Here is an 8,112-nt window from a genome sequence, read left to right as displayed (position 1 = left end):
GTGGGAACATAATTTTACTTTCCATTATAATAATAGGTTAAACATCAGATTTAGGGAGGTTTTTAAAAACATATCAAGGAGGATTTTGTTTTTTAAATTGTGTTCAACAAATTGATAAATAATTCTAGAGGCCATTAAGCTTCATTACAATAATACAAATTTTGAAGACTTTTTTACATCACAAGTCAGTAAAATATTGGGCCTATAAGTCATGCAAATATCAAGAACTAATTTAAGAATGAAGAACTGCCACTAGAAACATCTAATGCTTATCCTAAGATTGCACAACGAGTTTCTATCAGAATTAAAAAGCAAAATTCTTGTTATCAAGAATATTGTTTAAGTAGAAATGCTCACTTCTTTTTTATAGCATCTATGGTAGCAGAGAAGATGCATATAGTCTTCAGCTTTGTTTTCTTTATCTTTTGGGTACTTGGCAAGATTGTATTTTCCAACTGTCCCTGTGATGAGGTGAGACAGATGACTAAATTCTGAGAAATGAAATGTGGGTAGGTGATGCAGGCCATTGATAAGCTGTTTCCTAGCACTTCCCAAATATCACTCCATGCCAACTGTGTGCCTCTCTCTGCAGACGGGGTGGTTGAACTCACGATAGGAAATAGGTTTGCTGGGTAACTGCAGCTCTGTTTCCTCCCACCTGCCATTCCTCTACCCATATTTCCACTGAAATGAACAAGAAATAAACCTTTCTTTTGTTTTTCTTTTTTCTTTTCTTTTCTTTTTTTTGGTAGTTGGGCAATTATTTGTTATCCTATTAGCTTCACTTGTAACCATCTCATTTATTTTTTAACAAAAAAAATACTTAAAACATTTTTAATATAACATACATCACACTGACACCCACTAGGATGTCTATAAGCAAAAAGACAATAGCAAGTATAGTCAGGCACCATATGTTTCCGCTAACATGAACTGCATATTGTATGGTGGCACCGTAAGATTATAAGGGAGCTGAACAATTTCTATTGCCTAGCGACGTTGCAGCCATCTTACTGTGGTAGTGCAAAGCATGAGTCACGTGTTTGCGGGGCTGTTGCTGCAAAGAAAACTCCTGTGCTGCCAGTCCTAGAAAAGTCTATCACGTAAAATTATGTATGGTATATGCTTGATAATGATAATAAACGACTATGTTGCTGGCTTCTTTACTATACTTTTAAATCCTTATTTTAGAGTGTACTTTTTCAACTTATATATATAAAAAAAATAAGTTAACTGTAACATAGCCTCAGGCAGTTCCTTCAGGGTATTCCAGAAGAAGTCACTGTTATCATAGGAGAGGACAGCTCCATCCATGTTATTGCCTTTGAAGACCTTGTAGTAGGATAAGTTGTGGATGTGGAAGACGGTGATATTGATGATCCTCGCCTTGTGTAGGCCTGAGCTAATGTGTGTATTTGTGTCTCAGCTTTTAACCAAAAAATTTAAAAAGTAAGAAAAAAAATGATCATAGGAAAAAGCGTATAGAGTGAGAATATAAAGAAAGAAAATGGTTTTGTGCAGTTGTACAATATGTTTGTGTTTTAAACTGTTATTACAAAAGAATAAAAAATTGTGTTAAAAAGTTTGTAAAGTAAAAAATTTACAGTAAGTTAAGATTAACAGATCATCACCAATTTTTTAAAAAAAGATTAGTAAATTGAGTGTAGCCTAAGTTTATAGTGTTTATAAAGTCTATGGTAGTATGTATAATATCCTAGGCCTTCCCATTCACTCACCACTAACTCACTGGCTCACCCAGGGCAACTTCCAGTTCTGTAGGCTCCATTCATGGTGAATGCCAGATACAGGATATCTCTTATTTTCTCTGTCATACCTTTAATGTACCTTTTCTATGTCTAGACATATTTAGATACACAAACACTTACCATTGTGTTATAATTGCCTGCAGTATCCAGTACAGTCATATGCTGTACAGATCCTTAGTCTAGGAGCAACAGGCTATACCACATAGCTTAAGTGTGTAGTAGACTCCACCATCTAGATTTGTGGAAATGCACTCTGTGATGTTCACACCATGATGACATTGCCTAATGGTGCATTCCTTAGAACATATCCTCATTGTTAAACAACACGTAACTGTCCTAGTAAAGATGAGGAGAAATTGAAATCCTCATGCATTGCTCCTGAGAATGGAAACTGGGCCACCACTTTGAAAACCAGCTTGGCAACTCTTCAAAAAGTTCAACACTGAATTACCATATGATGCCATAATCACAGTCCTAGGTATATACCCCAAAGAAGAGAAAACATGCTGGTACAAATACTTATGCATGCATCTTTATAATAGCATTATTCATAATAGCCAACAAGTGGAAACAACTCAGATGTTGGAAAGAAAATATTTATATGTGTGTGCGTGCACACATGTGGTTGTCTTATTTCATTTAGCATAACATCCTCAAATTGCATCCACATTGCAGCATATGACATGGTTTTCTTCTTTTCTTAATGTGTGTTGTATTGATTTTATATCCAGAAGCTTTGCTAAACTCTCTTACAATTATGTTGGTGCAAAAGTAATTGCCATTACTTTTAATAGCAAAAACCACAATTACTTTTAATGGCAGAAACTGCAATTACTTTTGCACCAACCTGATTATTTTCTAATAATTGATCTTTAGATTCTCTTGGCTTTTCTTCAGAGCTAATTACATCAATCTGCAAATAACCAAAATTATGCTTTTTCTTTTTAATCTGTATGCCTTTTACTTGTCTTGTGAATTGCACTGGTAAGGACCTTCAGTGACTTGTTATGTAGCAGTGATAGTGGATATTCCTGTCTTCTTTCTGATCTTAAAAGGAATACTTTCAATACTTCACCATTAAATATGGTATTTACTGTTCTTTTAAATTCTTTCAATTTATCTTTATCTTTGTGGATGTGTAGTAGCTGTATATATTTATGGAGTACAGGAGATACATTGATACAGGCTTACCATGTGTAATAATCACACCTGGATAAATGGGGGATTCATCGCCCCAGGAATTTATTTTTTCTTTGTGTTACAAACAACTGAATTATACTCTCTAAGTTATCTGTAAATGTACAATAAATTATTGTTAACTAGTAGTCACCCTGTTGTACTATCAAATAGTAGACCTTATTCATTCTGTCTAACTGTATTTTTGTACCTAGTAACCATCCCAGATTCCCCACCAATGCTACAATTCTCAGCCTCTGGTAACCATTATTCTACTCTCTATCTCCATGAGTTCAATTGCTTTAATTTTTGGCTCACACAAATCAGTGAGAACACACACGTTTTATTTTTCCGTGCCTGGCTTATTTCACTTAACATAGTATCATCCAGTTTCGTTCATGTTATTGCAAGTGACGAGATCTCATTGTTTTTTATGGCTGAATAGTACTCCACAGGGTGTCTCTACCACATTTTCTTTATCCATTCATCTGCTGATGAACACTTAGGTTGCTTCCAAATTTTGGCTATTGTGAATAGTGCTGCAATAAACATAGGAGGGCAGATATCTCTTTGATGTACTGATTTGCTTTCTTTTGGGTATGTACCTAGCAGTGGGATTGCTGGATCATAATATGGTAGTTCTATTTTAGGGTTTTGAGGAACCTCCAAACTATCCTGCATAGTGGCTGTATTAATTTACATTCCCACCAACAGTGTAGAAGGGTTTTCTTTTCTCCACATCCTTGCCAGGATTTGTATTGCCTGTCCTTTGAATAAAAGCCATTTTAACTGGGGTGAGAGATCTCACTATAGTTTAGATTTGCATTTCTCTGATGATCAATGATGTTGAACACCTTTTCATATACTACTTGCCATTGGTATATCGTCTTTTGAGGAATGTGTATTCAGATCTCTTGCCATTTTTTAATCAGACTATTAGATGTTTTCCTCTATATAGTTATTTGAGCTCCTTATATATTCTGGTTATTAATCCCTGTCAGATGGATAGTTTGCAAATAATTTCTCCCATTCTGTGGGTTGTCTCTTCACTTTGTCTATAGTTTCTTTTACTGTATGGAAGATTTTTTTCTGTACTTTTTAAAGAAAGAAATCTTTGATCAGAAATCAGAAATAAATAAGTTCCCTTTATTCTCAGTATTCTCAATTTTATTTTAAAATTATAAAATTATTTTCATTCTTTTCAAATGCTTCTTCTGCATATATTGATGATTATTTACCTTTTCTTCTATGATTTGTGAATGAAATTAACTATGCAACTTTATGTTCCCATATTAAACCAAATTTAAACATGATACTGTTTACTTATATAACAAACGTGAACCTAAAAGTTAAAAAATAAGTTAAACATTAACTATACAACTTTTTGTTCTAATATGAAACCAAACATATATCCCTGGGATAAACTTAACTTGATATCTCTCTCTCTCTCTCTCTTTATATATATATATATGTATATTTCTGGATGTGAGGTACCTAGAGTAGTCAAATTCATAAAAACATAAAGTAGAATGATGGTTTTCAGGGCATAGGGAGACAGGAAAACAGAGAGTTCTCATTTAATGGGTATAGAGTTTCAGATTTAAAAGATAAATTCTGGAGATGTATTGCATAACAGTTTGAATATTCGTTTTTCCCCAACACCTGCTTGTTTACTTATTCAAACTATTATTTAATAGTTACTAGTGATTGACACTGTTAACTAGTGCTGTTTTTAAATAAAAACATATATGACACAAAAAATTAAATAATGTAGACTAATATATATATATAATTCCAAACAAATGCCCCTTTACATGATAAAGTAATAACACATTGAGGTAAACTTATTTTTTTTAACTTTTACTTTAGGTTCAGGTTTTTTATATATATAAACTGTGTCATGGTGGTTTGGTGTACAGATTATTAATATTTCATCACCGAGGTTGTAAGTATACTACTTGATGGGTATTTTTTTCTGATCCTCTTCCTCCTGCCACCTCACCTTTAAGTAGGCCCCAGTGTCTGCTATTCCTCTCTTTGCACCCATGTTCCTCACCGTTTAGCTGCCACTTATAAATAAGAACATGCAGTATTTGCTTTTCTGTTTCTCTGCCAGTTCACTTAGGATAATGGCCTGGAGCTCCATCCATGTTACTGTAAAGGACATAATCTTGTTCTTTTTATGGCTGCATAGGACATACACCGTATTCCATGGTGTATATGCACCATATGTTCTTTATCCAGGTTACCATTGATGGGCATTTAGGTTGATTGCATGTCTTTGCTATTGTGAATAATACTGCAGTGAACATACGAGTGCATGTGTCTTTATGGTATAATTATGTATATTCCTTTGGGTATATACCCAACAATGGGATTGCTGGGTCAAATGGTGATTCTGTTTTCAGTTATATGAGGAATTCCTACACTGCTTTCTGCAATGGCTGAACTAATTTGTACTCTTACCAGCAGTGCGTAAATGTTCCTTTTTTTCCATAACCTCACCAGCATCTGCTATTTTTTGACTTTTTAATAACAGTCATTTTGACTGTTGTGAGATGGTATCTTCTTGCGGTTTTGATTTGCATTTTTCTAATGATTAGTGCTGTTGAGCTTTCTTACATGTGTTTTTTGGCCACATGCATGTCTTTTTTTGAAGTGTCTATTCATGTAGTTTTGCCTCAATGTGAATACACTTGGCACTAATAAACTTAACTGAGGCTAAAATGGCAAATTTTATGTTATATGCTTTTTACCACAATTAAAAAATTTTAAATATTAAAAGACTAAATTACATTTCTCTGCCAAATAAAAGAAAATATTTTATAATTAAATTGTAGTGATAATTATACAACTAAGTTAATACACTAAAAAGCATTAAATTGTACACTTTAAATGAGTAAATTATATGGTATGAGAATTACACCTCAACAAAACTATTTTTAGAAAGGAGGGATAGTGAGAAGAAACATTGTCAACTAGCTAGGTGATAGCTAGTCACTGGAATACACTGTATTGCAAAGCTCAAGTTATAGCCCCCATCTTAGACTTCAGAGAAATGTGCAAATCTGTTTTTCGGATCATTCTGCTCCCTGTGGCCACTTCAACATTGATTCCGAAGCAAAGAAAAAGCATCACGATGGATTTGCCCTTACACTTTGTCTTCTTCTGACTTTAGTCTTCGCTAACCTCCCCCCACACACTGGCTCTCTGATCCTAGAAATGCAAAAGACAGCACCTCAACTCTCTCCTGCCTAATTGCTGGCAATGGTTTATAGGAGCACATGTTTTAAGACAGCTACTTACTACAAGAAGAACACACACTTTGAAATAAAAAAGACCTGAGTTCTAATCTTTGCTCATCCTTTGATAGATGTATACACTGGCCAATTCCTATAGCCTAAATTAAACTATATGTTTCTTTGTTTATATAAAAGGAGTACAATGAGGCTTATGATTAACAAAAATAATAATTACTAAAATATGCGATCACTCTTTTGGCTTTGAATTATATTCTAATTCCTATATAATGCACCCTGAGCTCAAACTTTTCCACCCAAACAAACCTGAATTATAAAAGAAAGCATCCAACAAGAAACCAACAGTAACAGGTTCACCACCACAATATTCATTAGGTTGTAGCTAATATGGACCCACACCCTATGTCTCCTCCAAACCTCTTATGTTGACCGTAAGGCTCGTGTTTATATTTTGAAAATACCCAGAGTTACTTTAATATGCCCCTCTGTACTCCATTCAGTGTTGAGAGTCACTTCTAATTCTTCTAAAAGTTTGTATCTTCCAATCCATATCTCACTCATTCATTTGTATCTTTAAGGGAAAGGAAGTTTTGCCATTTAAAACAAATATTAAAAGCAGTCACTAAAGATCAACATTTTTCTCTGTGATAAGTGATTCTTATTTCAAAAAATAATTTGGGGGCCAGGCGCGGTGGCTCAAGCCTGTAATCCCAGCACTTTGGGAGGCTGAGATGGGTGGATCACGAGGTCAGGAGATCGAAACCATCCTGGCTAACACGGTGAAACCCCGTCTCTACTAAAAAATACAAAAAACTAGCCGGGCGAGGTGGCAGGCGCCTGTAGTCCCAGCTACTCGGGAGGCTGAGGCAGGAGAATGGCATAAACCTGGGAGGCGGAGCTTGCAGTGAGCTGAGATCCGGCCACTGCACTCCAGCCTGGGTGACAGAGCAAGACTCCGTCTCAAAAAAAAAAAAAAAAAAAAAAAAATCATTTGGTGGGATTTTTCCTTTGCAAAAGTAAGATACCCTTTATAAACATAGATGCAAAAAGATGGGATAAGATGAATAAATTGATCTATTAAAAGAGTCGCAGGACTTCGAGTTTGCAAAGTCACCAGAGGTGGGAAACCTGAGAAAAAGAAAGAACAGGGTTTCTGTGAAGACAATGTGTGTTCATTGACAGTGTGTCCAGAGGATAGGGTTTAAGAGCAAGACATGGTTAGTGAAGAATTTCTTGAGGCAGCAAATATCAAGTTTATATGAAGCATCAGTAAGATTGGAATTTAACTGCAAAAATCCTTTGTTAATTATTTTACTCTTAAACCTCCAATAGAAGTCTAGTATTAATGGCATTTTGGAATACTGAGGGAAGAATGGCTGAGGGAAGAATTTCAAGATTTTGAGTTGGTGACCAGTAGTTAACTAAAAGGATTCTTGAACTACAGTTGAAGTTTATCTTTGAAGCCAGAGAAGTATGGCTTTAAATTGTATGGACTTAGAAGCCAGTATGAACCAAACTGTTGCATAATAAATGGGATTCTAAAATAAGATGATATTCTTCTGAGTAATACATATTGATGGAAACATACACACACAGACTAGTATATTTTCAGAAAACTCAAACTCATGGCATCATTAGGTATAGAAAATGCGGTATGTTGAGCCACCTTCTCAGTTCTCAAAAAAAATTCACTTTCTTTGATAAAGTATATTGACGGATATTAAGTCCCTCACGCCTGTAATCCCAGCATTTTGGGAGGCCAAGGCAGGCAGATCACTTGAGGTCAGGAGCACGAGACCAGCCAACATGGTGAAACCTCATTTCTACCAAAAAATACAAAAATTAGCCAGATATGGTGGTGTGTGCCTGTAGTCCCAGCTACTTGGGAGGCCGAGGTGGCAGAATCGCTT

Source organism: Trachypithecus francoisi, unplaced genomic scaffold (genome assembly GCF_009764315.1).
Source record: "Trachypithecus francoisi isolate TF-2019V2 unplaced genomic scaffold, Tfra_2.0 Lachesis_group9, whole genome shotgun sequence".
Taxonomy (NCBI): Eukaryota; Metazoa; Chordata; class Mammalia; order Primates; family Cercopithecidae; genus Trachypithecus; species Trachypithecus francoisi.
This window is presented reverse-complemented; position numbering follows the sequence as displayed.